We start from the raw sequence: 16,922 nt of genomic DNA, 5'->3' as shown, positions 1-16,922 counted from the left end.
TATTGCAAGGAAATGCAAAAGTGAGTACAACCTCACTGTGACCCTTCAGGGATGCTGTACACTCTCATAACAAACACATGATCCACACAATGTGCAATTTATGATGTTATAATTTCAGTGACTTGTTTTGGTTTTACAGCAACAAACTTTTCTTTTGTGGTTCAGTTTCATTAGTGTGTTTCCAGCTGCTGCAGGAAATGATGACGTGTCAGTGATGTGTATTTACGGTTCATCGGTGCTGGCCCCATCCCATCTCTACACAGCATTGTGCATCCAGCCTTCCTTCCTTCATTCCTTTCCTTCATTCTATTCCTTTTTTGATTTTTTGGGGTTAAAATTGTCTCAATTCTGCTCAACTGTTGGGCTGAACTTGCCTGGATTCAAATTTAAAACCTAATATATTAATGTTTTATCATTTATGTATGGACTTTTACTAATGTATACTGAATACATTTTTGGGATGATTAATGTGATGTATAAAATATATTTGACTATATTTGATTGAGATATTTCAAGCTGCTTTTCAACCACAGGAACCCTCTCCCGAGGAAGGAGGAACCTCTGCAGGAGCTGTGTACATTTCCACCGCAGGGATCAGGATCTACATAAAGTTCCAGGGAAATCGTTCTGCTCTGCTCTGTCCCCCATGAGACAGTAACTGTCCAACTCTGCTTTGAGCAGACTGACTCCCTGTCATGCAGATTCCTGAGTGATGAATGTGTTTGTGTCTATGCTTTTAATTGCTTGTTCTGCTTCCGATGACGATTCGACAAAGCCTGACGAGGATCTCTGGTGTAGATCTAAACACTGCTCAATTCCACTTGTGCAGATTCATGCCTTTAGTTTGATTATTGATGCAGCACCTATATGAAAGTTTTCCCCCAGGAGTTTCCTATGAATGTCACTTCACATTAAAATGAATAAACTATAGAACATTTTCCTGTCAACTTGTTCCCAACATCTCACATTCTTATCCGCACGTATTCACTGAGACCTGCAGATTCTCATCTTTGCTGTAAGCGGCTCTGACCGACTACACTGCCTGGAGAGGGAAAGCTCCAACAACCAGTTTCCAGGTGTACAGAGAGCCAGGTCCTGCCAGGTTTTTCAACGCAAGCACTGAAGCTTCTGGGGGGAAAAAAAGCTGTAAAGTCTCACATCCTCATCCATTATTGATAACACCTCGAGCCTTCCTTGTGCGTGGGATGACAAACTAAAACCCCAAAGTGGCAACTCGGTAGCATAATGCAGAGGGAAAGGTTTGTGTTTGAAATTTGAATCTGTGACTCATGCTTTGATGTCCCGTCAGTGGGTTTGCAGGGAATAGCAATTAGCTTCTGATAGATGATGTCAGCAGTGAGTCCCGCCCCCTGACGGTTAGCGAGGGGGTTAAAGGTGACGCGTTCAAGGCTACGACTCTGTTTATGAGTGTTTGTGCTCATTTTGCTTTGTTAATTAGTTTAAAAGCAAGTGCAGTGCTGAGGTCGAGACTTACATTGGCAGCTCATTTCTCCGAAGGCTCGATCACAGCGGGACGAGGTTTCCTGAAAGAGATAGAAGGAGGAAAACTGTGTCAGCGTTTATGTCTTCTAGGAATCCATACAACCGTGATATGCTTAACTTGAGGAAAAGACAACAGAACCTGAGCATGCTTTGCTTCACACACACACACACACACACACACACACACACACACACACACACACACACACACACACACACACACACACACACACACACACACACACACACACACACACACACACACAGAGCTGAAGATCAGGCTTTACCATGCTGCATTGCGAATCGGGTTAAAATAATCTGATGGGAGCCAGCGCCTGAGGGCAACTCGTGTGCAGGCTCAGGCCGGCAAAGTATCAGTACGCAGCTCCACCTTGTTGTCTACTTTACTCTTCTCTGCCCTACTTTCTCAATCGCTCATCTGCCTCTCACACACACACCTTGGAGTGCAGCACAAAGGCACTGGCTTTAGCACATTTTAATCACGACAGGATCCCACTCATCCATATTCCAGTCACTTATTTTTTTTATTATAACACCCCGCAGTGGAATGGAAGCTCAGACAATGTTGGATCAGGGCTCTTTTCACCACGCGCCTCTGCAAACAGTCATACACTCTCCATGTGTCCTGTCTGATAACACTGCAGAGTCCACACTGAGGAGTTTGATCAGTGCTTGGACACAATATTGTGTGTGTGTGTGTGTGTGTGTGTGTGTGTGTGTGTGTGTGTGTGTGTGTGTGTGTGTGTGTGTGTGTGTGTGTGTGTGTGTGTGTGGTGTACCTTTGCACAATTATTTATTTATGTGAGTGCAGTCTTTCTGTGTGGAGTTTACATACACTCCCAGTGTGTTGGTTTTCTCTGGCTTCTCCGGCTTTCTGACAAAGACATGCAGATTGGGGTAAGGTTAATTGAAGACTCGTGTGAATGTGAATGTGAGTGTGAATGGTTGTTTGTCTCTTTATGTTGGCTGGGATAAGCTCCAGCTCACCCCACGACCCTCAAAGGATAAGCGGTATAGATAATGGACGGATGCATGCTTGAGTATATTTCATTTATCTCTTGTCGTCCCAGTTAGGAGTAGATTAAAACCCGTCAAACATTCTCTCTCTTTTCTATTTGTCATGTCCATTGTCGCCGTCCGAGCCCGTTAGCGCAGACTACAAAAGACTCGTACTCTGACAAGTGCCATCTAAAATCTTTGGGAGAACGACTCTTCGAGGTCACACATCAAACTGCATACTTGAAATCTTGTTTTGCATTATGGATTCTTTTTTTCCTCGAAAATTCAGTGAGGCGAGGCGCCTTTGTTCGTCAGTCCCACAAGCACTCAAATATACAGTGTGTGGAAAGGTAGAACTTTGATATTAATATATAAATTCTGCTGCATTCAGTGTTTTAAGCTTCACACACACACACGCACACGCACACACACACACAGTGTGAAACCTGTTGGATATTCTCTTTGATATTTTGAGCATTCGTCTGTTGTTCATCTGTGAAATAGTTGATGGTATCACACAAACAACACAAGTATTCACTGTAAAAGCAACATTCAGAATCCACATAGAAACATTTTAGTGAATGTAGATGACATGTGCTTAAATAAAGGGTGTTTCTTATTTTGTTTCTACAGTTCAGCATCTCGCAACAGATCCATTAGCAAGGATTTGGGAGAAGAAGCTCCACTCGGGGTCAAAATTTGTTGGCGAGGGACTAGATTTTGGTTTCTTCTGTTGTTTTTTGGTTTCTGTTTCTAGTTTGACCAATCATGTTTGAGCAGGTTTTGGTTACCCGCAGGTAAACAGTCCTTGTGGAGAGCAAAAGAGATGGAACGCATTGACCGACATGCATCAGCTTATTAATTTATCTGCATCCATCTGCAGACAGCTTTTAATTGAGATTACATTTGACTTCTGTGATAAAAGAAACCAGTCAGATTGTAAACAGAGCAAGATGAAGAAATGGAGGAGTCTTGGCCTCAATAGTCGCTGTTAAAACCAGAAGCTGCAAAAGATTTGCTACAATTGTCCATAAAACCAGGTTTATAACTGTTATGAACGCACTGGAAGGTGGGCTGAGAACCTGACCATCACTAATGGCAGCTGTGGCTCAAGAGGTATGGTGGGTCATCCACTAACCAGAAGAATGATGGTTTAATCCCCTGCTTGTTCATCAGCAAGATACTAAACCCCCAAAACTGCCTGACAGCGGAGTCGGAGTCTGCAGTGTGTGAATGGTGTGTAACAGGATAGTATAGTACAGTGGACACCGACCGTTTCAAGCCCAAGATCACTTTAATTCCAACAATATGTTCTGCAGAAGAGCCGCTACTGCAGAACAATGTTGTTACATAGGCATTGACTTGAATATGGCCATAAATATGACTATTTCTTTGTATAAAAGTAGTCTTGTGTACTCAAATAAATACCAGTACTACACAGTCTGAAGCACTATTTCACAATAAAACCTTGTTTTTTTTTTACAGAAACCAATGGATTTATTTTGAAACACATACAGAAAGTGTTGCAACCATTTATGTTTGTGAAATAAATTCAAGTGAGAAACATTAAAACTCAGGTGAAAGATCATTTTCTGTTTATTCTGCAGTGAAACATAATGTTTATCTGTATATGACACAAACGTATTTCTAACACTTCCCGAACCAGTTTCAAAGTAAAAGCACTCCAGCGTTTCACTTTCTGAATACAGTCATTTGTTCTAACAGGGCTTTGATTGTTATCGCAAGACTGGAAGATGCACGTCTTCATACCAAAGTGTCCTGGTTTTTAGTTTAGTACATAATCCGACTTGTATTGAAGGAAATGCAGTTGATATACCAGCAGCTTCGCCGCCAGTATTGGACACACTGCCCATGTGAACAACAGACAACCGAAACACAGCTGGTCTGCAGGGGAAGCACAGCCAGTGAGTCCAGAGAGTTTCAGGGATCGCGGTGAAGACCGTCGAGATCGACCAGTCGACCGCGATTGATGTGTGGACGAGCGAATGTGACGTGTAGTGTAGAGCGTGAGTAGTTGATAAGACTAGAAAAGTGCTATATAAGTATAGTAAGCATTTTAAGACAGTTTTTCCTGAAAGACGTTGATTGTGTTGTTTACATGAAGAGGAGTCCAGTGCAACACCGCTGCAAACCAAAGAGCTGCCAAATGCAAAGTCAAGTAATTACGTTAGAAAGATTGCTCTGAACATTTCAATCAGCAAGTCCTTAATTCCTGGGTGAAGTAATGTTGGCGATATTTTGTGGTCATGTTTGAATAAAGCCAGTGTTGAAAGCTGGTAGGAAACAAGAGATTCTCCCATATTAAACCATACTGAAGCATCCAGCTCTGGTGCTAGAACACCATGGTTCCTCTGCCTTTGCTCCTGAGTTGCGGCATAAACAGTCATTTTTCATGGAGATAGAAGGGATAGAAAGACGTCAACACTGGTTGCAACAAACTGAACTGAATCAAATCAAGACGTGGGTGACTCGAGCTCAGGTGGCACAGTGAGTCATTCATTAATCGCAAGGATTCGGTTTTCAAAGTCTCCTTGAGCAAGATGCTGAACTCAATGTGCAGCCCAGGCAGCTCTGCCACCATCTGTGTGTGTGTTTGCGGGTAAATGAGAGTGCTGTTTAGGTGCAGACCATAGTTTAAGTGTTTAAAAGATAAAAGATCACTGCTGCCATCTCTTCTACGTGAGGGCAAGCCTGAATATTCAGAATTGTGTTTCAAAAGGCTGCAAACATTATTTTAAGTTTATAGAAAGTGTCCTGGTATCTTTATCTTATTCACTCTGTCTGTTTGCTCAAGTAATCTGTACTCTCTTTAAACATTTGGATGCACAAAATTCTGAGCTGCTATTCAGAAACAAAGACTTTTTGAGTACTCGATATGTTCCGTACTTATATGTTCTGTCTACTCTTATGTTTACACTGGGGATCAGGGATGAAACGGCTTTTGACTAGTAGGCACTATTACTATTTTTATGGCCAATAGGATGTTAGCTTTGACCCTGAACACATTTCCTCCACCAAGTATTAGGATTTGCAGATGAACATGTGACTAAATTAAAATCAAAAGCATTACCGCCTCATAGCTGTCTGTCTCAACCAACAGCAAGTTGCAGTTTACATCGATGTAATAAAGACATTTAAAAGGTATTAAGTGTATCGTACCATGATAAGTGTAATCATTTTTGAGTCATAGACATGTTAAGTACAACATTAGTAACATTTGAATGTGTTTAGTATGGTCACAATGACCTTTGACATCCGAAATCTAATCATTTCACTCTTGAGGACGAATGAACTTTTGTGCCAAATCTGAAGAAAGGTGTTCCTGATATATCGTCTTCACAAGAATGGGATGGATGGACCCAAAAGGATAATGTCTCCAGCCACAACTGTTGTCTCCTTGAAGGCATACAAACTAAAACAATGTCCAAACAGACTCACATAAATTGGAAAATTTAACCTAGAGGTGGTGATGGTTTGAAAATGTTCCGTTGTCCCTCTGGTTGGTTTTAATAACACGATCACCACTCAGTCAGCTTTAGGTAGGAGGCAGCTTTATAGGAAGCAGGTGGAGACACTACAACATGTCATGTTCCTCAACGCATCACTCTACACTGAACCTCCACAACCCTTGTCAAATTGAAAGAAAACAGTTTCATCACTGTAATTATAGTTTTGATTTTTGGTTCAGAATCAACAAAAACAAAACTCAAAAGTGCTGCGACCTTTTACAATAAAATGTCAAGTGAAATTATACAGACACACACATACACACGCGTGCCCACACAAACACAAACCTCTTAGCAGTGTTAAAGGTTATCTCATATTGGCTTTGAAGTTTTATTCAGAAGAACTTAAATAACAAACAAAAATACAATCCACCTTCCCCTGTTAGTTACTAATATCAATATACACAAAGTAGAACAGAGGAGGTTTTAAAGTAAGCGGTAACTCTAAATGTATCAGATACAAATAGTGAAAGGTAACAGCTAAAGCTGATTCTCCTTCATCTCTTCCATGTAGAGCTGAGGCTACATCAAGAAGCCATTAGGATTCCTCACACTTCCCGGCAGAGCAAATCCTCACACGTTTTAAAGCTCGTTCATAAAGCTCAGATGAACTTGAACAGAAGACAAATGAAAAGCACTTCATGGAGTTTTGGGGATTGACTCGGGAATGGGACCCTTGCCAATCCACTCTTTCCTCGCTTCGTCGCCCACTGCAGCTCTGAAGGACTAATGTCAAATTGCACTTCACGGCACCGCGTTTGTTGGGGCAGAGCGAGATAAATTAAAAATGAGATTGGCAAGCAGATTGAGGCATCAGACTGGAGGGATCTGCTGATGGGGCTCTTCATTTAAGGAATGCATTATAAATGTCTGTTCCCTGGCTGTGGAAAATCTCTCTCACTGATGGATGCATGGACTCTAAGGTCCAGATGGAGATTTGACCCATTTGAGAAACAGTTACTTTAGATTAGATGTTTCCTATTTTACAGCTAAATTGATTCCATCAATGAATGAGGGTTGATTTTTAATGTCACTGAGAGGAGGTTTGTTTGTTGGTTTGTTTGTTTATTGCCTAACAAGATAACACAAAAACAACTGAACTGATTTCAAAGAAACTTGCTCTTTGAATTACTTTTGGTATGGATCTGGATCAGGGGGCCGAGCCAGACATTTTTCATCACTTTATTTAACATTGCAAGATGGAGCATTCTCGATATTTTCACAATTTTACCAGGAAATATTTCCCGGACATTCATGAAAATAATCAGGCATTTTTAGGGAGCTGATATCTATGAGTGTGGGAAATGTGGTGCAGCTTGATTGAATTTAAGGGGACTGTTGGGCTTTGGCAGAGGAATGCGCTCTACTGAGTGCCATGATTCTGTTTGTCAGCAGGATTACACAAAAACTACAGAGTGGATACCCACTGTAGAATGAATACCTGATATTGATGAGTTGTTTTCATAGGAGGGTTAGACTTTTTTCAGGCACTGTGCGCTAAAACATTTTGTTGCGGTTGCCGGGAAAATGGGGAGATACAGAATTTTTTTATAACTTTAGTATTGAGAGGTAGGGCCCTTGGTGGAGTTATGAGCTCTACTGAGTGCTATTCTAGTTTCCTTTTTTCTATTTAGCACAGATACAGGAAATGTGCAGATTATAATTGGATAAAAGCATTAATTTTGATGACGCAGTATATATTAATAAACTGGGGGAATCACATGAGCCGACATAATCCTATAGCCTAAATCTTTTTTGCCTCTGTGGACTTTCAGAGATCACGAGCGAGCTAAAGGGCCTGTCCCAATTCCCCCCTTAGTCCTACCACTTGGCACTGCCCCTTTTGTTTTGCGCGTAGCTGTGAAGGGGTGCTGTTATTCCATTTCTCTTTGTGATCTAGGGGTAGTGGCCATCTAGCCCTTCAAACACCCCTTCAACCATAGTGTATTCAGGACCCCTCTAAAAATGAAGAGGTAGACATTATTCCCAGAATGCTTTTACGAACGGAGGAAGCGAATCAACATGACGACCGCTGCAGGTAAAAAAGCTCATAAATGTATCTAATGACAGAGAGCAGGAAGGACACTTTATCTATACGCCCACAGCTTCAACAGTGTATGAACACTACATACCTGTATACTCATGAGGATGACTTGTCTCTTCCCTAGACTTTCTTTATCTTACTCTAGTTGCTAAAGTGATAGCCACCCTGCTTGTCCAATAAATATTTTAATTTTTTTAATTACACAAGAGTGTGTTTTAATGCCACCTTGTTAGTTATTCCGAAACACAGGAATGAGAACCACAGTAATGGGCTCGAAGTCAAATCCCTTGTTGTCAGTTCTCGACCATGAAATCCAATTACTGCCTCACCTAAAGGTCACTGTGTGTACAGGTGCATTATCAAGCCAACCCTGATTGTTTCAAGGCTCTAAGTGCACAGTGCGAAGTGTGCACACAGCTACATAGATGTTGTAGAAACTATATCGAGCTGAAGAGGAGGAAAAAGCTGGAGAAAAGGGCAACAGACAGCCGGCTCCTTTAGAAACCCTTCATCGAGAGGATGGACTCGTCCACTTATGCAATTTATAGTATTCAGGGAGCAGATGGGAATGTGACTGAAGATGGATGCCACAAGTGAGGCAGTGTGACAACGCTTTTGGAGAGAATGACACGCTCATCCCCAAAACCTCAGCATGTTATAATTTTGCTAATGACTCAGTAGCTGCCAGCGGATATGGCAACTGAAATAAATGTGGTCACTGCACTAAAGGGAATAATGTATGTATGTATGTGTGTGGGTGTGTGTGTGTGTGTGTGTGTGTGTGTGTGTGTGTGTGTGTGTGTGTGTGTGTGTAAGAGAGAGAGAGAGAGAGAGAGAGAGAGAGAGAGAGAGAGAGAGAGAGAGAGAGAGGTGTGAGTGCATCATTGTGTTTAATTTCTTAATATTCAATTTCAAAATAATCATTTGGAGTCCCTTTGATTTTGAGATACTGACATATCGGTGATATTACTTTGCAACTGATCTGCTGAGGTAACTTTAAAAAGAGCTGATGAGGTGATGATTGACAGATGTAACAGAAAATCTCATCAGCATTTACTGAAGAAAGAGTACGTCACCTTCCCTTGTCTTCAGCATTTTGCAACTAGAGGAAAACTGTAGAGATTGTCTGAGTCAGACTTGTTCGCAACAACAGGAACATTTGTGGAACATTCCGGTGAGGGGTGGCACATGGCAGAGCAGGCAGGAGGAAGAACACGATGTTTAAACTCTGCTGCGGCAATCACATGCTTTTGTTTCCAGAACATCTACACTGGTGTCAGTGTTTCCAAGTTGACATCTTCTTCTGCACTGTGTATTGCACCTCTTTTTCACCCTTTCCCCCCCCAGTTTTTAGGTCCATCACATGTAAGAAACTTCATACTTTCCCTGCTGTGTTCTCACATGGGACACCTGGACATTTTCTGGATATTTTACTATAGGGCTGGCAGGAAAAGTTCCTGAAAATATCTGGAGCAACTGACTCGGACATTTGTCTTCTCACATACAGCCCCTCCAGATAATATAATTAATAGGCCGTCTGGCTTGAATGATTGGTAGATGGTCAATCCCACTGATGAGCGATAATCAAAATGTTTCACATACTCATACTCTTCATTCGTCTGCTAATATTCAATGTTTGGATTTTCGTATATTTGACCAATTTGTCTTGACCCAATCATTTTATTTGTCAAAATCGAATCTGAGAAAATTAAAACAAAAACCTTTTAAGAAAACACTCATTGATTTTGTTCCTACTTTGGTCAAATTACAGAGTTCTTCAAATCGAACACAGACACATTTGTTTGACTTCAAGTCGTCAGCAACACGTCAATGAAAGCATTGAACTGCTCTCAGCAGGTCAGACGCTGTGCGAGGACTCACGTCTGTTTTCATGTTCGCTCCCTCCATGCTCAGAGTGAGGGGGCGAAGAATAGAGAGAGTGTTGGTGCGCACGTCCTTAGCGCTAAGAAGTCAGACACAACAATAAGTTGAAAATGAAAGTCTTTCAGTAGAAGCCAGGTTTCTGCTCATACTCATCTTTACAACTGTAATATACCATAATGATTCCAGCGATACTGAGTCAGTTCCATTAGTCTGCTAACTATTATAATACGAATAAATACGAATAAATGATGCCATTAGGAAATGCAATTCTAATATATACATATTATATATGTCGATTTTATTTCTAGCCAATGCATTTGGACTATTATTATATATACAAAACAGGGAAAAAAGGGACACACACACACACACACACACACACACACACACACACACACACAGAAAGAAAAATGCAAATACAAAATACTTGTTTCCACCTCCCCCAGATAACTGACTAACCTATATATTTCATACGTAAACTGATACTTACTTCTTTATTGATTAGAATAATAAATAAAAAAATTTTCCCAGTCTTGTGTCACAATTTTAATCATATGAGTAAAATATTCTCAAACTGAAAGGCATTGTATCAATAGCTGAACAGCAAAAGTTAGATTTCCAGCATATATTATCTTTTCTTTCATGGCCGTACCTTTATGGTCCATTTCCAGGTGGTTTAGTTTTGCTTCAGGCAGGTTTTTTTGAAAAAAGTTTAAAGAACAAGTTCAGGGAACATTTTGAGACAGTTTTTCACAACCTCTGTTTCATTTCCTTCTGTTCCCTGCATGTTTAAATGGGATCACCAGAGGTTTCCTCGAGGCAGGATCTCTTTGAATATAATTGCTTTAACCTGATGTCAAATTTGCCCTCAATCATTTCTGACTCTGCTCTTTATCAGCTGTTGTATTTCAAACCACTTTTCAGCTTCCTGATGGATGATATTAGCAGAGAAGTGTGAGATGAAGATCTAATAATTGTTTTACTTAGTTTTTACTTCTGTCTTAATGATGTCTTCGTTCCTCCAGAGATGAATCAACTAAATTACTTCAATATTCACAAACCAGCACGAATCACAGTCTCCAACACGTTAATATTATTTTGATATTTTGTAAATATTGTTGCTTAAAACTAATTTCACATACATAGGAAATTTTCTGATACAGTTTTTTGTCATTTGAATGTTTGGAATCCATTTATGACTTCAACAACTATTGACCTTATTCTGAATAATACATTATTTTGATTATGATGTTTAAATGAGTTGCTAGTAGAATATTACATTCATTTTCCCTTTACATGTTACAGAGCATAGTCAGATTACAATTCACTTCATTACGTCGCCTACACCAACCTGAGATACTTTAACATACCATGGTCAATGATTCACAGTGGATGGTGTTAAATTAACTTCTAACAACATAATTCATTCTTTGAAAAATCCTCTAAATTCAAATGTATTTCTCTTTTCACAAACATGGAATTGAAATATCTGTTAAATATAAGATAGCACAATTTAAAACTCTTACAGAGCCTGCACACTTTTCCTGCATCTCGTCAGAGTCACATTGTTCTCTGCCTGTCATTAATGGATGAAGAAGTTGAGGAACCTCTAAAGCAAACTGGTTGATGACAGTGAAATTGGTTTCCAAATTGGTTGCTTTTATTTCCTAGAACTGAAAGGGTACAAGTATATTGGCTGTCCAAATTAATTAGACATGGACCACTCCGCTAAAATAAATTCATCTTGACACTCTAGTCTCCTGTCTTGTAAACTCAGTCTCACCTCAAATCGATACACTTTCTTCAGCTCTTATTACCTCGGCCAAGAAGTTAATGTTTTCACCCCATGCCGTTTGTTTGTTGATTGGTTTGTTTATTTGTTAATTAGCGAGACCACACAAAAACAACTGAACCAATTTTCATGGAATTTTGTGGAGGGGTGGGACCTGCCCCACGGAAGAACTCATTAAATTTTGTGCAGCTTCAGATCTTGGGGAGGATCCAGGAATCTTTTCAGGGTGTTTTTCAACATTTCATTGATTTATCAGAGACAAATTTATGGCTCTTGATGAATGTGGTTTCATGAGGGGACTGTTGGACACTGGCAGAGAGGTATGGACTCGGTGCCATTCTAGTTGTTTATGGAATATAATAAAAGACAGAGTCTGATGTAGTACAAGATAAACTACATACAGCTTATTGGCTTGTCACACATACGCTGCAAAAAATAGACCAGTCAATGTTCTATTCAACCACGTGAGGCTGTTTGTATGTTTTAACATATTTGTGTTTTTATTCCATATTGAATCTTCTCTTTTATCACGTGTTCTCAGAAGTCTGAATATTAAGACTTTACATTAATCTTGCAGGACGCTGCCATCAGCTGTACCTGTCATAAGCAAGAGGATCCATTTATGTTTCATCCAAGGACAGTCGAGTGGCAGACGGTGTAAATGGAGACTGCTGGTAAAAACGCAGGCCGACTGTGAACGCTGCACGCTAACTCTGCATGTCCTGGCTCAAGAGAGAGATGCAATGCCTTCAGCTAATACACATGCACACACTCACCCACTCACACACACACACAAGGGACATACAAGCAGGCACTGGAGGAAGAGACACCTGTCTTCCTCTATGCTCCGTCTGTCTTTCTCTCCAGGGCTGTAGTTATAGCACGCGGTAAAAAAGTCAGGGACATAAAAAATGAAATGAAGCTTCATCTTCTACCACCGGCCAAAGCCACACACACACACACACACACACACACACACACACACACACACACACACACACACACACACACACACACACACACACACACACACACACACACACACACGCATGCATACAAACACCCCATGCATATAAACACATGAGCATAATCTGGGCCTCCACTAACAGATGGGAAGAGGGAGCAGCGAGGGACCACATGTCATTTCATCAAACTGCTTTTAAGAGTGAGTAACAAATGTATCTCTGCTGCCCCCGTGTATGAGCATGAAGAGGTGAAGGGATGATAATGTACCTGCTTGAGGCTAATGAAAGCTCACCTTTCTTTACATTTTATTAAAAATGACATATGTGTGTTTATGTCTGTGGGTATGCGAATAATACTCTGACTTCAGAGCATCATCTTCGTCTCAGACGCTTGTGTGTGTTTTTGTGCATACGTCTGTATGTGTGAGTCCTTTTGTGCGTTTATTTGTCTGAGAAGTGTTTAATCAGGGATTTATCTTAACTGCTGCCACTGTTTAATGAGGATATCATCCAGTCTAATATTGATTCATTAATGTATCACACAAACAGCACAGTCTCTATGGCCTGGGTGTCCCGGCTAAATGGACCCCAGGCTGACTCACATATGTGACAATAGCAGGTTACAGGGGAAGGCTCATGTAGAAGAGAAATGGCAAGAATTTAAAACTGCTTCTTGCTTTACTGCCAGAAGTGTATGGAGCCTGGCTACATGCATTATTAACCATTTGAGAGGCTGGCATGCAAATCACAGTCGTCTTTTCCAAATTAACCATGAACACTGCAAAAATAATGACATGCCCCTAAAAGTAAAAACAATAATCTTTCCAATAATAAGTCTGTCTTTGTCTCACATATCTCGAGAACTTTGCATCTTATCAGCTTCAAACTTAGCATGTGTTTTGTTTCGGGCCCGATAAAGTGCAGTGTTGAATTTGGTGTGATTTGGACCATACGTTCAATATTTATAAAGTTTGAATAAACAGGCGAACAGCGCTCTGTGGTATTGGCGGCTGTAACTCATGGACGTAAGTGACATTGCCGATCATGACAACAGAGTGTTCACAACCACGGCGATGATAACCGATTCTCTAGTTGCGCGAACTGATTCGGTGCAGCAGCGCTGGCTTCAGGATTCTGTGGACTTCACTCCCTGCAGCTCAATTACTGCAGGTCACTTCTACAGTTTTAGAAAGAAATCTGCAACCAGCAGCACCACAGGAGAAGCAGGCAGCTGATTCCAGACAGGCATGTTTGGAACGGGCACTGCGCTGGTAATACTAATGACAGAAATCTTTATTTATAGAGCCCTTTTCAAAAATATAATTATAATTTGCTTCACAAAGCAAACATAAAAACTAACTTTGTATAAAATCATAAGAATGAAAGAGAATAGTTATAAACATTACAAGACAGTTCAAAGACAATTCTCATTCATGTAAAATCAGGAAAGGCTCTCTGATAGATGTATGTCTGAACAACCTAACCTGTGGAAAAACTCCTGCAGGAATAAACTTACAGTTGAATCCATTCCTTACACTTTTTCTCTTGTATTTTTGTTTTTTTAAAAGAGACACAACCCTTTAATCTCTTCACTACTAAGTATCGCTCCTCTTAGAACCCCATGAAAGCCAGTTTCAGCATGTTGACAAATGCAAAGCCTGACAGAGTTGCCATTCCTTGTTATGAAGGCTGAGCAATGATTTGGGGCCAGGGTTAATTCACTGCAGATATTCTAATGAAGTATTAGTATTTTGAATATAAGCTGCAAATACAGGTAGTCAGGGAGCTACTGTAATCAACACATATCTGTACGGAGCTATAGGAGCTGCAGGCCTGTTCTGAGCAGTGTGAACGATATAATAGTGCAACAACAGGTTAGAGCCACCAGCCGAGTTCTGCAACCACCCGAGATGAATTAATGTCAGTGAAGCTACCAGAGAACAATGTGGCCATTCTGCCTATACGCAGTGTTGGTGAATGGCAATGTGGGTAATAGGAAGTGAGCCTGAGGTTAACAAGTGTCCACATTAGGCAGACCACTGTATGTGATCGCTGGGTCTAACTGGTAACTTGATTATTTCCCATGTTGCGATGGGACTGGGCCATAAAAGCTTCACAGAGGAAGATGTGTAAAGATTTTTTTTTAACTGGGGAATACAATCGCATCTGCGAGCCATGAAAACAGACGCAAATATGACACCTCAAATCTTCAATTAGGCTGGCAGGTAGCAGCCATTAAGCTGCCATTACTGTGATTACACCCTCTGCGGTTTTTACTGCAGGATGAAACTCAGGAGACACTTTCCAAGCCCCAGTGGGAAACATAGATATATAGATGTAACACAATAAGTCGCATTCAATTATAGCCCGTTGGGACCAGCTGCATTTACTGCTGTCTGGAATATGGCTGACGCCACCGCCAACAACCTGGCTACGGCAATGATTCTCAATTTAACATCCTGTTTATTGGTTTAGAGCAGCTGCTGATGGCAAAAAGTGGAACCTTATCCCTGCCGCTGTGATATTGAACACATCGTCGCAGGGACTGGCCATTTGAAAGAGAAAGAGAACAGTGTATAAGAGAGTGGACCCGGGGCGGGGGGACAAAATAAAACCTAACTGAAACAAATGATGTGCTTGGACCACCTGACCAGACAGCCCAGATTCACGGGGAGCCAGAGATGGATGAGAGTCTGTGGGGAGACTTGTCCGAGAGGAGGGAATCGGATTAAACAGAGGAAAACGCAATGGATGGATGGATGCAGACCAGGCCGCCCTGTCTCCGAGGCTAGTGGCTTTGCTGCCTGGTGCCTCAGAGAGGTGGGTGAAGGGAGGGCTGGCTCCTCACATTCAACAGACAGCGAGGAGGGAGGACAGGCAGCCACCGCTGGAAAGTAGGACAAGAACAGGCTGGCCTACTGTAAAAGCCCATGGGATGGTCATAGACAAAGAGAGACCACTCAGACTGACAGCAGTGCTGCATTTACTGAACCACGACAATGGTCTGTAAAGACAGCAGCACGTGTAAAAAGAAGCTTGTTAAAGTTGCTATTTGTATTTGACAATGCATTTGTTACCAGGTGTATTATAATATTTATCTCTTTTCCTTTTCACTATAGCAGTGATTTAGGCTACATTTGCACGTGAATGGTCACATGGTCTGCATTATCAGGTGTGTTAGTACCGATGTGATTGAAACTGATACGGAGCCAAAACACTTAAGTGGACAGAGAACATTTTAGTTTGAAATGTAATAATATGGGTATTGAGGCCTAAAGCCCGGGACACACTGTTTGCATAAGTAGCACGTGTGTGCGCCGCGGAACAGCTTACTTTTCATTTCGGTGTCAATGTTACCAGATTAGAGCGTCCACAACTGTCTGCGTGAACAGTGCGGTTTTTCTCTGAAGAGTCGAGAACTCGCCTATTTTCTCAAACGACCGTGACATGCAGCAGAACCGCGGCGAGCCCGTCACGCGCCGCTCACCAGGGAGTGTGGCCCAGGCAAAAGACACCACTGCAGGAAGGTTACAAACGCTGCATATGTTCACGGCCCTTTGCAGAAACTTGATGTGCACCACACTGACATGTCATTAATTTAACAGCCTCAAGGTTGTTAACTCTTAAAGTCCCACAAGACGAAAGGTGCCAGAAATACATTTTTTAATACCAGTTTGACCTGGAAAGGAAAGTTCACTTCACAGCATTAAGAAATCTGTGTTTTTTCATCCACCACTATTTTATCAACTATGCAAACAATCCAATTATATTTATCCTACCATTTTCACAGAGATAATGCCACTGAATAAGCAGCTGCAGTAAAACCACTGTAAGTGAAGAAAGTGGGACAGGAGGGCACAAAGAGGAATCTAGGCTAAGCACAGAATGGTCTCAATATGCTTTTCCCCCCCGAGAATAATAGTGTCTAACTGGTCCATGTTTGCCCTGTAGTCTGCTTTGTGGTTCTCCTCTCACTAAAAGTGAGCTCGGAGCAGACATCTGGACGGTCTTCGAGTGCTGGCACAAACATCTGCTGCGGCTCGGCGGCAACATGATTGTGCGGGCACACCTGTGTGCGTGCTGGAAATTGATATAATCATTTCATTTGCGTCGCCGTTTGGCTGCGAGGGACAAGCAGATGATCAGTAGCTACCATTACTGAGGACAATTGGAGTCATCTGGTACCA

General features: G+C 41.4%; 1 protein-coding gene across 4 annotated transcripts in view; it reads right to left on the bottom strand.

Annotated features, from left to right (window-relative positions):
• The window catches only part of dlgap4b (discs, large (Drosophila) homolog-associated protein 4b), a 113,608-nt gene that overhangs the window by 40,701 nt on the left and 55,985 nt on the right, over window positions 1-16,922 (bottom strand). For all 4 annotated transcript variants that reach the window (XM_035152837.2, XM_035152836.2, XM_035152833.2 and 1 more), the window contains exon 3: window positions 1,496-1,544. The gene's annotated coding sequence lies outside the window, so the exon portion shown is untranslated. The remainder of the gene's footprint in view (window positions 1-1,495; window positions 1,545-16,922) is intronic.

This window comes from Hippoglossus stenolepis, chromosome 3, assembly GCF_022539355.2.
Source record: "Hippoglossus stenolepis isolate QCI-W04-F060 chromosome 3, HSTE1.2, whole genome shotgun sequence".
NCBI classification, from domain to species: Eukaryota; Metazoa; Chordata; class Actinopteri; order Pleuronectiformes; family Pleuronectidae; genus Hippoglossus; species Hippoglossus stenolepis.
This window is presented reverse-complemented; position numbering and strand designations above follow the sequence as displayed.